Source organism: Miniopterus schreibersii (genome assembly GCF_964146895.1).
Source record: "Miniopterus schreibersii genome assembly, chromosome: 14".
Taxonomy (NCBI): Eukaryota; Metazoa; Chordata; class Mammalia; order Chiroptera; family Miniopteridae; genus Miniopterus; species Miniopterus schreibersii.
This window is the reverse complement of record NC_138114.1, coordinates 19,447,410-19,467,584: the sequence shown is the minus strand read 5'-3', so window position 1 is coordinate 19,467,584 and position 20,175 is coordinate 19,447,410. Positions and strand designations below refer to the sequence as shown.

Here is a 20,175-nt window from a genome sequence, read left to right as displayed (position 1 = left end):
CATTGTCACACCTGATATTGTCCACCACACTGCTGTAAAAATATTTTTTCTAGAAACTAATAAAATTGATCCTGAGGACAATAGCCTCGTGTTAATCTTAGTAAGAGCTGAGATATTACAAATTAGCATACCTAAAGCAACTGAATTAAAAATTATGTCCAGGCACAGTCTTAACCACCTTAAAACATACATCTGCTACTCCAAATATTACGCAACGCTGGATTCTAAGTCGGTCTTATTTGATAAAAAGCCCACAGGCATGGATGTAAACGCTCAGTTCTTGTGGCTGTGGCCATCCTATGCTATGGTCCCAGTGGTGGACAAAAACGTGAATGTATTTATTATTATTTAAGGACACGAGAGCATCGAAAGGGCCATTTTTCGCTTTCGCCTGCTAAGGCTTTCCCCAGGACTGCCCCGTGATCGCCCACGCCTTCTGCCACCCAAGGTGGATCCTGCAGCCTCTGGATCACGACCACAGTCCCTCGGTGCCCAGCTCTGGGGAACGCCTGATCCTAGCAAGTGGCCCTCAGAGCATCCAGCAGATCCGCCAGCGACGCGGAGGCCGCGCGGTTTCATCATTAATGCTCCTGAAGGACAATAGCTCATCAAGCCCCACGCAAAGCCCTGGACCCGCGGCGGAGCCTGGGCTGGCGGGGGATGAGGCTGAGCAACTCCTCCTAGAGGTGGTTATGTGGAGAAGGAGCAATCCCTTCCCTCCTCCTCCTCCCCCCGCTACTATCCGCGGCCCGGAGAACTGCTGCTTGCCGCCATTGACACGCACAGATAGAACCTAAAGAAAGGCGAAGAGTCCTGCCCCGCACCGGCGCCGCGCCGGCCGAAGCTGCGCGCGGGGAGCGGCGCGCACAGGGCACCGGCGCCCGGAGCAGGCGGCGCAGCACCAGGTGAGCCCGCCATGGCGGTGGCATTATTGTTCGGGGGTCTCCGGGGTCCGGGAACAAAACCGGCCGCGGGAACAGCGCAGGGGCCGGAGGGAACCCCCTGCCTCTCCCCGCCGCCCAGCCCCTGCGGGTGCACCCGCAAAAAGCAAAAAGCGAAATTAATCAATCAAGCTGCCCAACTTGCTTCCTCGGGAAATCGAAAAGGGGGGCTGGTAAAGAAGCGGTAAAATTCCTGCGGCCGGTGAGGAGCCGGGGGCATCTTGGCGAAGAGGGAGGGAGGAGAAGGGATGCGGGGTCCGGCGGTGGGCCCCGGGCGAGGCTCGACTCGGAGGGAGCGGAGGGCTCCTGGGGATGCGGAGTTTGGGGCGCAGGAGGAGGAGGGAGGCGCCCCGCCGCCGAGGGGACCGGCACGGGGGCAGCGGGCTGCGCAGGGGCCGGGGGCGCCCGGCAGGGCCGCTCGGGGGCCTCCGAGGGCGCCTGGGCTGGGCGCCGGCCGCTCCGGCTGACAATGGAAGGGGCGCGGGGGCGGAGGGAAGGGCGCGGGGCCCCGGCGCGAGGACGCGGGAGCCGGGAGCCCGGGCGGGCGCGGAGGAGGGCTCGGGGCCGGGCACTCCCCTCCGGTTCCCTTTCCGGGGCGCCCGGTGCCGACGCGCGACGCGCTTTCCCCGGGAAATGGCGGCCCCTGCGCCGCTCGCTTGGGCAGCCCCGGGTTCCGGCTTTGCGCGGGAAAAAATAATAATAATAAGGAAAGGCGGGTTCAAAGTGAAGCGGCTGCGGCGCGGGGAAGGGCTGCGCCGGGCGCCGGCGGCGGGGCGCGTCGCGTGCGGGGCGCGGCGGGCGGGACCGGCCCTGCCTCCCCGGGCTCCCGGCCGCTCCCCAGGAGCACCCTAGTTACCGCCTCGCCCGCCTCCGAAATCGCGCCCCTGGGTGTCTTTTCCCGCCTTTCCTCGTGGGGGCGCCCTCCGCTCCTGCCCTCTTTTGTTCCACACAACAATGGCCAAAAGGGCACTGAGCCCCCCAAAAGCCGAATGCACCTCCTCCGGGAGTTTCCAGTCGCCGACATGGGCCACCACGTGCTTGGCTTGGGCCCCTTCCCTGCTGGGATTTATGGAGAGAGCTGGTGAAAAGTGCGAGAAGAAACGGGCCGAGGAACCAGAGCGCGGGCCCCTGCGTTTGAGGGGTGCAGCGCAGCCCCCGTGCCCCAGCCGCCCGGGGACCGAGGCACCTGGCGCCCAGCCCGCGCCGGGCCCGGGGCGTTGCGAGCGGGGCCAGGCGCAGGCGCCCCGACCCCGGGAGCCCGGCCCCTGGGGCAGCGACGCCCCCCGGCGCAAGGTGTCCTCGCTCCTCAGCTGCGTTATATCAAAATGTAGTTGGACCCTCACGGGGCTGCACAGTTGGTGAGAGAAAAAGAAACATTCTTAAGAGCGGAAATGCGTCTTCACTTCGGTTGTTTCTTATCTAGAACCAGGTCCTTTGTGAAACACAAACTGAGCTACTCATAATTCTCAGTTCGTTCAGATTTCACTGAAAGTTAAACCTCTTAGCCTTCTGGAAAACTCTTACTTTCAAATAATGTTCAGAGTGCCGTGATTTGGAACCACGCTCTTGAATTTTTAGAAATACTTTAACCCAAGATTCTCATATAAATAAATAAATAAATAAATAAATAAAGGCACTTCCTGGAGGAAAATTATCTTGAATCCTGTAATTCACATCTTTAAAGACCTCTCTCTAAACTTCCTTTAAAAATATGCTCAATTCTCCACTCCAGTTTTTCCTACCGTCACAGTTCCGCCTCACCTGCATCCATTTGTTACCATGCTTTAAACATTATTAATAGTTTCCTCTATTTCAAAACCCTATAACAGAATTTATTTCCTTGGATCTAGAATGTTTCAGAGATTCTGGCCTTGCTCCCTCATTCTATCTTCTGTCTGATTCCCAGGAATTCTAAGGCGCCTTTAGTCTGCTCTTTCCCAACGGGTGGCACACCCTGCCAGCTATTGTCTGAGCCAACCAAGTCTGTTTTCACTGCCCCCCGCCAGCAAAGCAGGAGGGAATCCTGTCTCAGGCAACTTTAACTGAGAGAGATCCGTAACTTGTTCAGGGGAGGGATGTGCAAAAATCCAACCAACTTTCTTAAGAATGTTTTTCATTCTTAAGAAACCTCAAAGTTAGATGCAATCTTGGTAAATGCTTTTGGAAAAGTGTGTATTGTGCAGAGATGATCAGAAAACTTACGGTCAGAGATCCTTTGACAATCATTTATTGAACACCAATTTTTAAACACCCCTGAATGAGGGAAGATATGCAGATCTGAGGTAGTAGTCATGGATCTGCTCTCAGAGAGCTTTCAACTCCAAGCCTAGGAGATAAAATATATATGCAGGTAAAACAAAGTAAAAAGTTACTAATATTGGCAAGCTAGTGGGAAAACGGATTCTTTCATGTACTGCTAACAGGTGTGTGAATTGATGTAGCTAATTTGGAGGGCAGTTTGGCACTATGAAAATTAATGTGCACATTCTGTGACCCAGCAATTCCATTTCTTGTTATGTATCCTAGAGAAGCAGGCACACACATGCAAAGATTATGTAATTCCCTTCCATTGCAGAGTTTTGGTAATTCTGAAATTGAAAACATCTAAGGGCTAAGTAAACTGGTACATCTATCTTCTGGAAAGTTAGGCAGCAGTTAAAAAGAATGCAGTAAGCCTATTTATATTAAGACAGAAAGGTCACCAAGACATGCAGTATTAATGAAAAAAGCACATTGCAGAACCATACATACTATATGGTACCATTTTAAAAACAAAACTATGCATTTCTATAAGTAAAACTGCATATATAAATGGATAAGGGAGTGTGGAAAACAGACACCCACTAAGAGACAAAAATTGGAGGAATTGTGAAGGAGGCGTTTAGTCATATCATTATTCATATCCATCCATAACCATGGTTATAATATTTGAAATTTGCATTAATTTATAAGTTGATTGGATAGCAAAATGCAATTAAAAAGTTAAGAGTGATTAATAACGTGTAATAAAAGTCACAAGTAAAATGCTTCAACAATTTTTGAAGGGAGAAGACAATTCTGGGCTGCTCTAGCTTCATAGAGAATGCAGTGGGTTTGAGGGAGAAGGGGAAGGGGGCAAGGCAGGTAAAAGGGAGCCTGATGCAGACTCAGAGCTCTCGCTTGTTCCTCCACTTTCTCCAGTGGGTTTATGTAAATTCCCTTGCAAGGCTGATTGCTGCCCTGCCAAGGTTCAGATTGAGGAGTGAACTAAATGAACAGTTCACAATTTCTTTCATTGCTATGAATCTATGAATATCTTAAATTAGCTTTAGAAGAAACAACGAGCCCATAGAGAATGTGAATTCTAACAATGGTATTGGAAGGTGATGATTTTTAAAAGGAATATAGTGAAAACTTGAGGATGGGGAATTGTTTTTCTCCAGGATGCACACTGGGATGTGTATCAGAAATTAGGCTGGAGAGAAAGATAAGTGTTGAGAAGATAATTCCATTTTCCTAAACAAAAAAATCTCAAAAGGAACCCAAAACTGCTTTGAAACAAAACTTAAAGCTGGTTTCATTTATTCATTCACTCGCTTAAGGGATAGTTATTGAATGTTGATTGTGTACGGAACACTGCTAGGTGCCACGGGGGAGTGACACCTGCATCAGGGTCCAGGAAAAACAGCCCCAGACGGAGTGTGCTGGCTCTAGATCTGATCTCACACAGACTGTGTGGCCACTGGCAAGTCCTTTAATGACCACTGCCCCTCCCTTGCCTCACCTTCTATTGTGGCCAAAATTAGGATGGAGAACCAACTGATCACTCAAGTCCCTTTCATTATTAGATTATGATTTTATGAAATCCTAGGATTCTAACATTGCAATGATGGTGAAGTCTCAGGCAGATGGAATTTGGGGAACATAGGATTAAATGAGGAAGGGCCCAAAAGTGCCCAGCCTTGGGAAGAACCAAAATACTCGCTGTCATGAAGGTTCTCAGTGGATTATGTGTCTCTCGGAGTTTATCCAGGGTTCAAGCTTCATTATCACCCCTTCACACCAGTTCCTAAGATCAATGAAGTAGAAAGATGTTGCTGAGTTTTAAATCTCATGTTGTCATAATACACACAACGTCAGGCACTATAGTATTATAGTACAGTTGACATTTGAACAACACTGGTTTGAACTGCGGGGATCCACTTATACATGGATTTGTTTTCAATAAATACTGTAAATGTATTTTCTCTTCTGTTGACATAAGAACATCCAAAGCTGCAGAGAGTTTTTATAAGAGTTTATTCGAGCCAAACAGAGGACATGCCTGGAAGCAAGATCTTAACAGACTGAGAAAATGCTCTGATTACACTTCCTTATGATTTTCTTAATAACATTATCTTTTCTCTAGCTTTCTTTATTATAAGAATATAGTGTGTATTACATATGACATACAAAACGTGTTAATCAACTTCTTAGGTTATCAGTAAGACTTTCGGTCAACGGTCAGCTATTAGTAGTTAAGTTTTGGGGGAGTAAAAGTTATACTCGATTTTCTACTGTGCTGAGGAGGTCAGCAACCCTAACCCTGGAATTCAAGGGTCTACTGTAGTGGCTTTTGAAATGGAGGGACAATGTTAGCATTCCATTAAAATAATTCTCTAAAACTTTCTTTTGTGGGAATAAGTCATAATAGCCAATGTTTATTAAAGGCCTGCTACCTGCCAGGTACTGTTCCAAGCACTTTATATGTATTAACCTATTTAATTCTTATTAAATATATTAAATAAGATACTTATTAAATAATACCTAGTCCAATAAGCATATACTGTTATACCCATTTTACAGAAAAAAGGTTAAGAACGTGCCCAAGGTCACCCACCACACACCTGGTGGGTGGTAGAGTTGGGACTCCAGCCCAGGCACCCTTACTTCTCAGCCCTGTACCCTTATGTCCACATGGTGAGGACAAGCTGCCAGCATTCCAGTGACTCTCAAATTCTCTTCATGTTAATATTATGCAGACTTCTGGTTTAAAATTCCTTACTTGCGTCACTGTCTTACCTATGTCAAATGAAAGACAAAGAGCATCAGACTGAGCCACATCGCGCTTACTTTAAGCGGTCTTGTCACAAAGTATTAAATAAGATAAATTTGGTGGTTTCTCTGAAGCCTTTAATGTTCACTTATCCATTTCACCATCCGTCATTCTTTGCCCTATTTATTTGACTGACATTGCCAATTTGGACTTGGAACAGAGAAAGTAATTCAAGTCAGAATTCTCACGCTTTGACAGAAGTGTGTGCGCAGATACGGGTAGGGCCACCAGGCTCAGTACAGGGGCGTTTGCTTGAGCTGGTTCTGTGATGTCAGAAGAATTAGCTACAGCGACCATATTGTTTAGCCCAAAATCGCAACACATGGCCTGACCAAAGACTTCGGGGTTGTTTCTGGATGAGAGGCAGTCCTGATGGTATAGTTTAGATGCCTAGATTTGGGGTGTTTCCATGACTACAGGACAAAAATATAACAAAGTAAAATCAAATGTACCCTGAAAACCCAGGCCCTATGTTTACTGGCCTGGCACGGCAAATGGTATATACACAGAATTATGTAACTGGGATTTTGTGCTGCCTTCGTTGTTCAATAAAACCATTAAAGTTAAATAGTGGTGGTAGACTACAAAAAGGTGAATTCCAGCAGCTTATAAAATACACACGTAAACTTTTAGATCAGATGATAATTCACTGGGTTCCCCACCAGAGTGCTAACCTTCCAAATTGATCAATCTTCCAGAAACTCATTGAACTCAAGCATTGTCCACAGCAGTGGGTTTTCACCCCAGTGGTTCTGTAGTAAACAATGAAGATTATTGTCTCAGGTGGTGAAGAGGCAGTCCCGTAAACAAAATAAAGCAGAGTTTTCAGGCCCAATTTTTCCTTTCTGGGGTTATCATGGGTGATGAAATAGTGACTTCAAAGGAAAGCTCACCTGGATGTGACTTAATTCACCTGTGTGTTCCATCTCTATGAATGTAAGTAACAGATAGGGGGTCAGAAGGAGTCACATTTTGAGCGTCTTTGTAGAAAAGCATCATTTTCAGGTTGGAAAGGCTCTCAGAGGTCAGCTGGTGCAGTAGCTGTCAGGTGCAGCTCCACAGAGCTCAGTTCCTCAGAGGCCCAAGGCAGGAAAGGGGGGGGGTAAGCCACTGAGGTTCCCAGGCACCTCCTGACTCCAACCAGCACAGCTCCCCTTTCTTCCATCTGTTTTATATATTAAAGCTCCTAAAAGATTTGGTCTGAGCAAAAAGGAAGTTCTAAAAAATCAGCTGATTTGCTGGTCAATGCCCAACTGGACCCCTTCCCGTTCCCCCCCACGCGCACACCCTCTGGTCCAGGGCACCTTCCATTCTACCACCATGATGCCCCCAGATGTCTAAGCAGTTCCACCCGCAGGTGACATGACGTGGTGTAGCTACTGCTTGCTTGGTGCCGCTGATACAGTGCGCCAGGGCCCAGGGCCGACGGGACACCCACACAGCCACTGGCAGGGAGCAACACTGCCTGTCACTAGCATAAAACAGTGCACCCGAAGCCACAGTCCCCCAGCCACTTGTCTCCACAGGGCAGCCACTGCCTGAGGACTGAAGGTGGGGAACCGGGAGGAAGGAGAGGCAGGGGGAGGGCGGAGAAAGGGGCAGCTGCCTCTGCTTAGAGCGCAGTGTGTTCTAGCGTTGAGAGCCCACAACTGGTCCCCGCTGTGTCCTCGCTGCCCAGCAGTCATGGGTGTCTGGACTGCAGCCCACCTGCTCCTGACACTGTTGCTCTCACTCCCATCCCCAAAGGGAGCTCGCGGATCCGCTCACTCCCACCTGAGATGCTCCTCTTGGCTCAGACAAAGCCGGCCCCCGGCTCAGAGAAGCAAGACAGGCCACCGTTTATAACAATAAACCACACTGCTCATGTGAAAGTCTGATTTTTGAAGAAACAAGATAGTTCGCTCACTGTTCCTATTTGCCAATTCCCAAAAAGCAAAAAGACAAGGATTTTGTTTGTTTGTTTGTTTGTTTTCCATGAATAAAAGGATTCAGGAAGGCAAACCAGTTCCTTTTCTTCTGGGATGCATTACTATAACTCAGATTCAAGGACTAAAGTTAATCATTCATTTATATTCATTTCCCATCCAGCCAGTACCACAAGTGGCCAAATATATTTATATTAGAAAATACTATATAAGGCTAATAAAAAGGAAACACAGTATATATCAACAACTTGTACTTTTTAAAAAAAAAACACACTTTAGCTCGGGTTCAAGGAAGACAAAACGTGTTAAAGACACTGCGTGCCGCAGGAGCCCAGGGGGCCTGCATCCGGCCCACATCTGCTGCCCTCCAGAATGCCCATCCCCGAGACAGCCACACATTCTCTGCCTCCATATTAGAAAAAGTGTGCTGGCAGTTGAGCTTCCTGCTAGATTATTCCAAGACATGACTTGAAATACTTTTTAAAAAGGGAATGATTTGTAATCCAATGGTATAATTTAAATAAATTGGGTTAATGCTTGGTTCTAACGTTCATGGATGGTTAATTTGGTTCATTTGATCCGCATGTCATTTTGATGAAGTTGCATTTGATAGAGCTCTTTACATTATAAATTGTTAATGTGCTTTAACAGATATGACGATAAAATTATTGACTGTTCTCATTCACTTAAAGGTGGCCTTGGAAGAAAATGGTTTGGAAAGTATTACTTGTGCAATAATGATTTGCCCTTGGAGTTCATAAATGGAAGTGTAATAGAGCAAGTGATTTAGCTGGTATTACTGAAAGTGGTTTTTACAGCTACAAAATAATACTAACAAACTGTTATTTTAATACAGCACTTAGGGTAACACACCAAAATATACTAGAATTCTATTAGGTGTGAGGCTAAGAGATTTTTCGTACCCTATATTTCTACATATAGTCAATGTATTTATATTGAATTCCCTTATGTCCTACCTAGTTTTATTTCATCTCATTTTACTCTCCCCAAGGATAATTTTCAACTGACAGAGTAAAGATGCTTCGTTGCAGTGTCTACTTCATTTTTTCATAAATATTTACAATATAAAATATTCCGAAACACAGTACTGTACAGATTAGGGAAATGTCATGGGGACTAAAAATAAATAAATTGAATAAATTTCAACAATTTTAAAACAGTACACGAATCCACTAGGGGATGACACTACGAATTTCGTGTTCATATACATTTCAGAAAGCAGTATAGTTCTTTTTAAATTCATTACATTATTAAAAAGCTATAAGACCTGTTATTTCTAGATTTAAGATAATGTATACCTGTAGATGAAAGCCTTTTGATTCATATCCTTCTAAAGAAAATGATCCCAAAGAGTGCTTTAAAATAAGCCATCCTGTAATTCCAGATCCTTTGTCAAGGTGCACCATCAGCCCAACTAAACCTCACCGGTGACTCCCTGGCCTATAATCATGACTCCCAGTCTCAAATCACTGGCTGCTCTCTCGTTTTTTTAAAGCCACTTTTCAGAAGCTTGACAGCAGAAAAATGGTCATTTAAATCGAGATTGCTGGTAGCCCCGGCTGGTGTGGCTCAGTGGTTGGAGCGTCGGCCTGAGCGCCAAGGGGTCGTGTATTCGATTCCCAGTCAAGGGCACAAACCTGAGTTGCAGTTTTGATCCCCAGCCCAAGTGGGGGCACTTTTGGGAGGCAACTAATCTATGTGTCTCTCTCACATCAGTGTTCCTCTCTCTTCTCCTTCCACCTTTCTAAAAATCAATGGAAAATATATCCTCGGGTGAAGCTTAACAGCAACAAAATCAAGTTTGCTAGTGGCTTCTAACAAACCATCTTGCTGATTGGCTAGAGTTTGTCAAGTTTCTTATCAGTTAACATAGAATAAAAATTTCCAGAAGTTGTTTGAGGCATAAAAAATGGTTTATTTACTCTTTATCAGCTCTTTATGCTTGAGAAAGAATTTATTTAAATTAAAAGAAAATATTGGTCTAAAGAAACTATTCTGTCTTTTCATGCTGTTTCCCACAAACAGCAATTCATTCAATCATGGCAAATGCTTAAGTTTTTTTTTCTTTCTTTTCTCTCCTCCCTTCTGGGATTACAGTATAATTTTAAATATTGTTTACAGGAATACCATCCGCTATAATCATATAAATACAAAGACACTGAATTTGATTCTATTATATTAATGAGTCTTATACAATGTCTTGATACAAAATTTTATATTCCTCAATTATCTCAAGACCAATTAGTTTCCAATGACTCACCTGGTAATGAAAGTGATCTAAATTTTTTAATATGACATTATTACTCAATTATAAAACAGTTGAGCATTTTCTCTTTGCCAGCATACTCATTTCCAGGCTAATTCCCAAATGATGTTTGTTAAGATGTTAAATTAAAATGACACTTTCCGTTTCCAGTTCAAAATGATGGACTGAACACGTGTGCTTTCCATCTCTACAGCCCCCTCAAAAAAAGAGTAACGGTGAAGAAGCCCAAGAAAAGAAATGCTTACAAAAGAGTTAGGTGCTGGGGTTGGTCAGCAGCAGATGGGAGATTTTTACAAATTTCTGGAAGACTGAAAGTGCACAGAACCATGGAGACACTGTCACAGGGAAGCCATAACTAAGAATAAAGGCAAGAGGGAGCTGCACTGAGGGTGGGCAGGGTGGGAAATGGGGAGTCACTGAAGGTCTGCCTGCAGGACAGCTCAGTAAATTGGCTTCTCTCCCCCCCTACTCCTAGCAGAGTTTCTGACAATCTGGCATGTCTGGCATTTATTCCCCAAACTAACAATCTGAGGTTTCCTCTCTAAAGAAATCGAACAACTATAGAATTTCTATGGTGGATAAGGGCTCACAAAGTAAAGCTCCCCCATTCTGGCATTTGGGGGCTCTTGGTTCCTAATGGGGCACTCTAAGGCGACAACCTTATTCGCATGTCCTACACAAGCACCCAGGCGTCCCAGACAGGAACCGTGCCTGCCCAACAACAGCTGAGGGAATGACCTTGTCATTCATTCTTAAATATGCGTGCATGACCAGGGATCACCAGACATTTAAGGAAAGCCAACATGAAAGAGAAAGATGAGAATAAATACATAGGACAATTGACTCGATAAAATCATTGCAAGAACAGAAGATAGCATAAACATCTTAACTAGTTTGAGAGATTGGAAGATACAGTACATTCATAGAACAGAGTGCTATGAAAATGGAACAAAGAACAACAGAGTTCTTGGAAATTAATAATATGATTACCAGAATTAGATATTCAAAGGACTGAAAAAATAGATGGAAAAGTATGAGACTTCGAGGAACAATCCAGAAGATCTAACACGTGGTTTACAGGCATCCCAGTAAGAGACAAGTAAAGGGAGAAGCGAGAGAAATAAAGAGATGAGGGGAAATAAATACAAAAACACAGTCCCTGGAGTTATGAAAGAAGTGAATCTTCAGATTGAACAGGCTTGTTGCCAAGTGCTGAGCAGGATGGATGGGGTGGGGAGGACCCACCCCTAGACATATCCTTGTGAAATTATAAACATAAAGAGAAAATCTGAAAGCTTGGGGGGTGGGGGCACCAAACTTGTCTGTAAATCAGGCTGCTGAAAATAATGGATCAATGGCTTAATAATGTTGAAGCAATATGATTTTGGTGCTAAAAATTATATAGCCCACCAAATTATAATCCAAAGATCATTCAATAAAGACAGTTCCATTTTGTAAAAAAAAAAACACAAAGTTTCCTTCTCTGGACTGTCTCATGAAGTGGATACCAAGAAAACAATGGAGAAAACCAAGAAAGAGGAAGTCGTGGGGTCAGGGATGAGCAGGGAAGACAGTCCCAGGATGACCGCAGGGTAGAGGAGCCATCCCACAGCCCAGCCGGAGGTCAGAGGGCACACGCCCGGGTCTCGGGCTCCGTACCCAGCAGGGGACATGCAGGAGGCAGCCGATCATTGACTCTCTGATCATTGATGTTCTCTCTCTCCCTCTTCCTTCCTCTCTCTGAAATCAATAAAAATATATTTGAAAAAAAACCCAAAAACATATGATCCTCATGATTCACAGATTCCATATTCGTGAATTCACCTACTCGCTAAAATTTATTCGTAAACCCCCAAATCAATACATCACCCAGGTGCTTTTACTGTCGTTCAGTGATATGCACAGAAGCAAAAAACCTGAGCAGTCCATCGCACACCTTCCCAGCGGAGGCTGAACAAGGCCTCTCTCTCTGCCTTGTTTCATCTCTCACACTGTAAACTAGTGTCCTGTTCATGGTTTACTTAGTGTCACATTTTTCACATTTTTGTGCTTTCTGTTGGTGATCTCACTGTTTAAAATGGCCCCCAAGTGTAGTGCTGAAGTGCTGTCTCGTGTCCTGAGCACACGAAGGCAGTGATGTGCCTTCTGGAGAAAATACAACTGTTAGCTAAGGTTTGCTCAGGCCTAAGTGATAGTGCTATTTTCCGTGAGTTCAGTGTTAATAAGTCAATAATACATATTAAATAAGGTGTCTTTAAAGAGAAACACACATAAAACAAGTTTATGTATTGATCCATTGATGAAAAAGTTGTGACCAGAGACTTACAGCGACCTAACCCCGTCTCCCCCAGGAGCAGTAGTTCACTGTTCACTGATCCAGTGTTTCTGGATAATTTGTAAACAGAACTACAGCCATCCTCACTTATCAACAGGAGATAGATTTTAAGGCCTGGTGGATGCATGAAACCACAGATAGTACTGACCCCTGTATATACAATAAATCCCACGTAACGCTGTCGATAGGTTCTTGAAAACTGCAACTTTAAGGGCACTGACGTATAATGCAACCGGTTTCACCACAGGCTACTTGATACAAACAAGAGTGAAGTTCCTACAGCATCTTTCTGGTCACAAAAACATCACCAGACTTCTAAATAAAGACCAGAACACTTGAAATAATGTGAGCTCTAGATACATTTCAGAAAAAATAATGAAAAGAAGTGAGATAATTTACCACCTCGCTTATTCCAGTTCAAGGTCACAGGTGGCAGAGCCTGTCCCAGCAGCTCAGGGACACAAGGCAGGCAGGCACCTTCTGTCACACCCACCCACACTCATACTGGGACAACGTAGACACGCCAGTTCACCCCATGTGCACACCTCTGGGATGTGGGAAGAGACCAGAGCCCCCTGAGAAAATCCGCACAGATAGTGGCCTGGGGCTGGGAATTTTTTCTCATCAACTTGAACAACGAAACGCTGTCGAATGAAACACCATATTCAAGGGCTGCTGTGTTTTTCCTCCCCGTGAACACCCTTGCCGAGGTCTTCGTATAAGCTCAGTGCTTTCTCACGCAACATGTTGTCAGTTGGGACCTGTTTTCTGTTCACGTCTTCCCCCCACAGATTTAATGCCTTTTCCATCTTAACTAAGCGCTTGCCACGCACTGTGGCCATAACTTTTGCAGTTTGAGGTGCAACAGCAAAATTGGCACGAATTTCTTTTTCCTTCACGATTTCACAGATGTGAGATTCATTCTTACCAAAGATGTTAGCAACCTTAACATACGATTTTTTTTTTCTTTCCTTAAATTGAGAACTTTCACCTTTTCATTTAAAAGAAGCACTTCAGCCCTGGCCAGTGTGGCTCAGTTGGTTAAGTGTCATCCCAGGCCCCAAGAGGTCACTGGTTTGATTCCAGGTCCGGACACATGCCCAGATTGTGGGCTCTGTCCCCAGTAGGGTGTCGTGGGAGGCAGCCGATCAATGTTTCTCTCTCCCTCTTCCTTCCTCTCTCTCTAAAATCAATAAAAACTTAAAAAAAAAAAAAAAAGCACCTTACAGCTTCTCTCTGGTGTATCTGACTTGCCAGTAACAGTATCTCTACTCTTGCACGTAGATTTACTTATTAAGTAAAATAAGCGGTGCTTGACCACAAGCACTGTGGCAGTGGACCTGATAACCCAGGTGGCGGCCACTAGGAAGCTAACAGACGGGGAGCCGTGTGTCGCCGTGGAGACGCTGACAGAAGGGTCGTTGGCGTCCCAGGCAGGAAGGCAGGACGCCACACGAGACTTCACCACACTGCTCGCAACAGCGCACAATTTAAAACCTGTGAATTGTGGTTTTTTAAATCTTCACCCGAGGATATTTTTCCCATTGAGTTTTAGAGAGAGTGGGAGGGAGGGAGAGAAACATCCACATAGAGAGACACGTCAGTTGGTTGCCTCCCGCATGAGCCTAGACCAGGCCCGGGAGTGAGCCTGCCGCCGAGGGGCATGCCCTTGACCGGGAATCGAACCCGAGACCCTTCGTGCTGCAGGCGTAGGCTCTAGCCACTGAGCCAAACCGGCCAGGGCCCTGTGAAGTGTTTATTTCTGGAATTTTCCATTTAATATTTTTGGACTGAAGCTGACCATGGGTAACTGAAACTGCAGAAAGAGAAACGGAAGGAGGAGGGCTACTGTATCACACATAACGTGAGTCAGCTGCAATTAGTAACTCGGAGGTGGAGTGCTATACAAGGAAGACATGAAGCCAAGTAAAATGTGGATTGACTTTAAGCAATATGTTTTCAGAACAAGCTTCTTGATACTAAGACACAGAGATCCTGGCGTTGGACCACAGAGGAAGAAATGTGAGGCTAGCACCCCACTCAGTTCTGAAGAGACCAGTATTTACAAAGTCCTAATCATCTAAGTGCTGCTTATGGGCATTTAACTTCCAAAATAAACCTAGAGACAGAAATGAAGATTTCATTGTGATTACAGGACAAAATATAAATGTTATGAATTGGGACAATCTAAAGTATAGAAGACAGAGGTAGAAGTAAGGAGATAGAGAGGAGTGGGCCAGGGAAAGATGACACACACATCCACATCTCATGTAACAGTGGCTGGAGACAATACCTAAAGTTGGTAGAGTGAGAAATAGAGATTGAAGTGTATTAACAAGGTAATCAATGGAGGAAATAAAAATGAAAACACACAGTCAACAGTTGAAAAAGGGAGGAGAAAAGTGAGTTAAGTTCTCATCTTTGATAGACACTCAAAAAAGTGAAACTAAATCAAGAAGAAGAGGTATAAACATTAGAGTTTGGGAGGTAACCACCAGAACTAAAATTAAAAATTGTTACATGAAATGGCCTCTGGAAGTAAAGTTGGAGGAAGAAAGAGTGAAGTGAGAAACTTGCTTTTCATTTTATGCATTTCTTTACCTTTTTGATTCACTTTGTTATATGCAAGTATTACTTACATTTAAAAATAAAATATACTCAAGTTTTTAAATAACTTCTTAACTTGTTTTCCTTGCTTCACGGTGACCTTAAGCAAGTCATAATTATATGTTTTAGTTTGATGGTGGTGGACACTAACAAAGAAGTTTCCCAGCTTTCTCAGTCCACAGAGAACTAAGTGTCTGAGTCATTTTTTCTGGGAGCTCCTAGGCCAGAAGAAATGCCTATTAGTTTTGTTTATTAAGTGATTAGGTCCAAACAAGTTAATAAGTTTATATGTCCTAACAATTTAGTAGCTGTTCAAAAAAATATTAACACATCAATTAGAAAAAAAAGAATATTTATAGCCCATTCTTAAATAACCACAATGAATTACAGTAGGATATGCACACCTGTTGGACACTGCACAGCTTCTCAAACCTGCGGCTCAGATTGGACACTGCCACTCTCATGTTCTGTTCCTCATTGATTTTCACCTGACACTTGCCTTTAATCAGAGCGACAGCCAAAACCTCAGCATTGCCAAGACATGGCATCATCCAAAGGAAGGTCGTGCAAACTACCATGAACCACTGATAAAACCACTAGGAGCTGGTAGTTGTGAGGTCCAGCAGAGGCAAAGTATCACTGTGTTTTATTTGAAAGCTTCAACACTTGCCGACGTGTCCCAGGGTGCCTTGGCACACACTTTAGGAACCATGTCTCTCGCATCAATTTGAAATTGTATTATGTTCTGTCATGAAACTTTATTGGAAAACATTTGTGGACAAGGGTCATGTATATTCTACAATACCTAATGTAGTTACTTGTTCAATAATAAATGCTCCATAAATACTTTCATGGAATCTATGATGTCATAGATTACAAGATGCACACTGATTTCTAGAAATAGTAAAATGTAAAAAAAAAAAGAGCATCATAAAATCAATAAAATACAGTAGTTATTTGAATAGACTGGTGTGAGTTTATTGACCATGTCTGAGTCAGTGCTGTAGTTTAACATTTACCCTTGTGATAGCTGTAAAATCAAATTCATCGGTGTCTTTATGGGCTTAAAACCAGATCATAGAAATAAATCCTAAAAGAACGGAGTTCGAGTATGTCTTCTGCCCCAGCACACACAAACCGGCCTTCCCACTGCTCCACTCCTGGAGGTGGGAGGGAATGAGCAGTCAGCACTGCCTTCTCCCCCTTTCTTCCCTGAATTTTGAGTTTTATTTTCCTTTCCCCCACTGTTAACAGCTTAAAACTCTCCCACTCGCTTTGCAAGTAATTATGAGACTTTATACCTTAGTATTCTCGGTCTCTCAGATATGAAAGGACAGCTAGGTTGCAGATCTAGGTTGTATTTTTCTGGTCTTGTTCCCTATTCCTCCTAAGAACCCCAAAGCAGCCTGGAGAATGGGGCCACCCAAGCATGGCCACTCGGCCTCGGGGGGGCGCCCATATAGTGCCTATAACCACTCTCAAACACCCTGTTTTTCAAATATGTAAACCAACATAATGAACTAGAGTCCTTAAGCTTTGCTTAATTAGAGTAAAATCTGTCTCAGAGCAGAAGGTAAATAAATGCAAACATTTAAATATCACTGTTTGGAATGAAAGAAACGTCTGATGGAAAGAAATTTCACATTGCAGTAGTCTTCTCTTTAGATGAGTGGCCCTACACAGATTCAAATTCACAGGAAGTAAATAAATACCCATTCAAGTTTTTATCACATGGCTCCTCAAGAACAGATAGAGTCAAGGGGAAGGGTGGCCTGGAAAAGAAGTCAGAGGTTCTAATTTCTTCAACGCCAGGCAGAGTCCAGCACAGGCTGGGGGGCTGGGGGGCTGGGGGGCTGGGGGGCTGGGGTGGTCTTTAGAAAGCAGGGTCTTCTCTCGAGGGGCTCCAGGAGGTAAGGAGGCACAGCACTTCCTTCCATCTGTGGGTTCCAGTGGGTGGCGGGACATGTAAGCTCCCCCCAGCCTCCTCCCCGCTTCCCTAGGGAAGCCTTGATAGGTCCAGCTCTTAGTGTCCAGGGACCTCGCAGCCCTTGGAGCCCAGGAGTTAAGCTCCTGGCTCCTTAAACTCAGCGCAATGTCTGAATAGGTGGGATCCCCAGGTATTAAAGCACATACAAGTTAGTGCCACACTTGGACTTCAAATGGAGCTGCATCTTCAGCTCTGTCTTAAGGCCCTAACATAGAGGGAAGTCCGGGAGCCAAAAAAAGTCTTGTTACAAATGCTGTGTTTGGGGTGATCCTTACATTTTGCAATATTCAGCTGATACGTTTGTTTGATCTAAGCCTGGTTTTCCTTACTTGACTATTTAATCTTCAGAGTGTTTTAGGCATAACCCCCTGAAGCCACCTATTTTTCTTCTACTGCTGGTCCTAACTTCCAGTTTTTTGGGAAATTTGTGACACCTCCTGACCGGCATTGGGAAGCCCCTAGGTAGCTTCATCCTGCACACCTACTCATTCTCTGGCTATTTTCATTTGAGAAAAATGGAGGGGAAAGGAAGGGTCCTGCCCTTGCGGCCTTTGTTCTCTGTGCATGGTTCTCTCTGTTGGTAGGAGAGACGTGACCATGCAGCCTGCATGTATCCACAGGGCATGTCCACCCTGAGATGGGCTTTTTAGGTGGTTTCCTTGGCAACCAAGCCTACTAATCCTCCCCCTCCCTCCACTTCCCAGTAACTGAAAAGAGCACATAATTGGCTTAGTGGAGTCACCAATACTAATACATTTTTTATGAACATGCACAGGCTCTTTGCACTCCAGAACTCATTTCTTAAAAGGACTAAGCTTCTTTTCCAGGACCATTTGAAAGTTGAAAAAAAAATAGCAATGTTTAAGACCAGAAGGACCTTCAAGATCTTCACTGTCCAGTTTTACAGATGAGGCCCCCACCAGCGACACCCAGAGCTCACACATAGCTGGCTATAGAGAAGTGGGACCATGCCCTGGGGTTCCTGTTCCCAGTCCGGGGCTGTTTCCACTATACCAGGAGCCACTTCCAACTGGAACAGCGCCGCCGGCTAGCAAACATGTGCCGTGTAGCTCTCTCTGCGCACAAGGACCATTTCACATTGCTTTATGTGTCCCTGGCCCCTGGGACAATGATGACCAGCAACAGGTACTCGGAACATTTACTGATGCCTGATCTGAATTTCCTTAACATAAATCAGTGGTTATAATCCTAATATGCAGGTGCTTGCTTCCTCTGAGATGGAACATCTGTAAGTCTATGAGAGTTAGCAGCCTTGGGCATCAGAAGCACGGGAAATATAGAAGTTCTGAAAACAGTGATATTGTTTTATCCCTGCGCCTTACTGTGAAAGAGATAATATTCTAAGGCCATTTGCTTGTCTTTGTTTCTACTTAACTTTGATGAATACCTACATCTTTTGGTGACAGAATGACACATAAAATGGGAGCATAGTAAGTGCGTATAAGCATTTAAAATTAATGTATCTGAGGTATATAATAAAATGCCTCAAACTCGCATCCTTCACCTCGGGGGTAGAAGGCTGTTGAAAATGGGGTTTGCTGCTAATTCCATAGTTTTGTATAAAACTCCTCAGTCATAATAGAGTAATCAGATACTTTAGAAAATTGAACTCTCTGTTCATTCTTCCACCCGGATTAAATAAATCCCACTTTTGTGTCTTTCCCAGTAGCCGTGCATTCATTTAGCACTTTCTTCCATCCTATTTTTAGCCACTTTCTGAGGCCTTTTCATTGCCGTCTTGGCTGTTGGTAAGCTGACCTCGCCAAAATTTGAAATGGCTGCCTCAACAGGTAGAACCAGTTTCAGATTATTTTTTACTTTTTCATTTCTATCCCCCCAAAAATGGCCACTGAGAATGACATTGCCTTTGGGGCAGAGAACTTTGATTCATTAACACATTTCCTAGAAGTTTTCTGGTTCCTTTTCTTTGGTCCTGCTTGCTTGTCCTTTGCAATTTGCTCTTATTTATTCTGAATTATATTCCATTTTTTGGTCACAGTACTCCCCCAACCAACAAGTTAAGCTCTGTTACAATTCTCTGAATTAGTTTTAGCCTTACAGAGACTCTTTCAGAAGCACAGAATTATTTTATCTTCACACAAAAGATAGCTTCCTGAAATACACGTCTCTCGGTCATTGTATCGAAGCCGCCTCTTCGTGCTGATTCTGGAGTTTCTCCCCCAGATTACCCTGGATTCCCCATCCCAAGGAGCATTCTGACTTTTAATTTGCTGTTTAGTTACTGTGCATTAGCATACTCAACAAAACTGCCTCTTCTGGCATGTTTCTGTGTTTAAGAATTATTGGAAGTTTAGAAGAGTGTTTCCGTCTGAGAAATTAACTGTAGGTCAAAGCCAATAATGAAGCACCATGGATTACAACAGGCAGAAGCAAATCAGAGAAAAGCAGAATCGTGGTAGTTTTCTTATTGCTGCTGTAACAAATTACCCCCAAATTTAGTGGCTTAAAACAAGACAGACTTACACTCACAGTCTGGAGGTCAGAAGTCCAAAATCAGTGACACTGGGCTAAAATGAAGGCCTCGGCAGGCCTGGTTCTCTCTGGAGGCTCTGAGGGGAGAGTTCATGTCCTTCGGTCACATGGCTACTCACGCTGATCTCCTGCCTCCCTCTTGAAGGCCTTTGGCAATGACATTAGACCTGCCCAGATAATCCAGGATAACCTCCCCATCTCAGGATCCTCGGTTTAATCACATCTGCAAAGTCCCTTTTGCCATATAAGGTTACACACTCACAGTGGTTCTGGGGGTGATGGAGCGGACCCCTTGGGAAGCCATTCTCCAGCTGGCTAAAGACCGCGGCTTCTCTCTCTATGGCAGTTTCTTTGGCCTGGCCTGTTGAGGTAGGGCTGGGGGAGGCTTGTGGGTGGGCCTGCTGATGGCCTGCAAAGACTCCGTGCCCAGCTTCCTGCCTGCAGCACCCCGCGCTGGCTGCCAGGCCTCAGCCGTCCCCCCGGGACTCTCAGGCATGTCACAGCG

The 20,175-nt window shown here is 44.6% G+C and overlaps 1 protein-coding gene across 1 annotated transcript in view; it reads left to right on the top strand.

The window, feature by feature from the left end:
* The first annotated feature begins 255 nt into the window (after window positions 1-255).
* MACROH2A2 (macroH2A.2 histone) overlaps window positions 256-20,175 on the top strand; it is a 43,038-nt gene continuing 23,118 nt past the window's right edge. The window contains exon 1 of the mRNA XM_081158222.1: window positions 256-905. The gene's annotated coding sequence lies outside the window, so the exon portion shown is untranslated. The remainder of the gene's footprint in view (window positions 906-20,175) is intronic.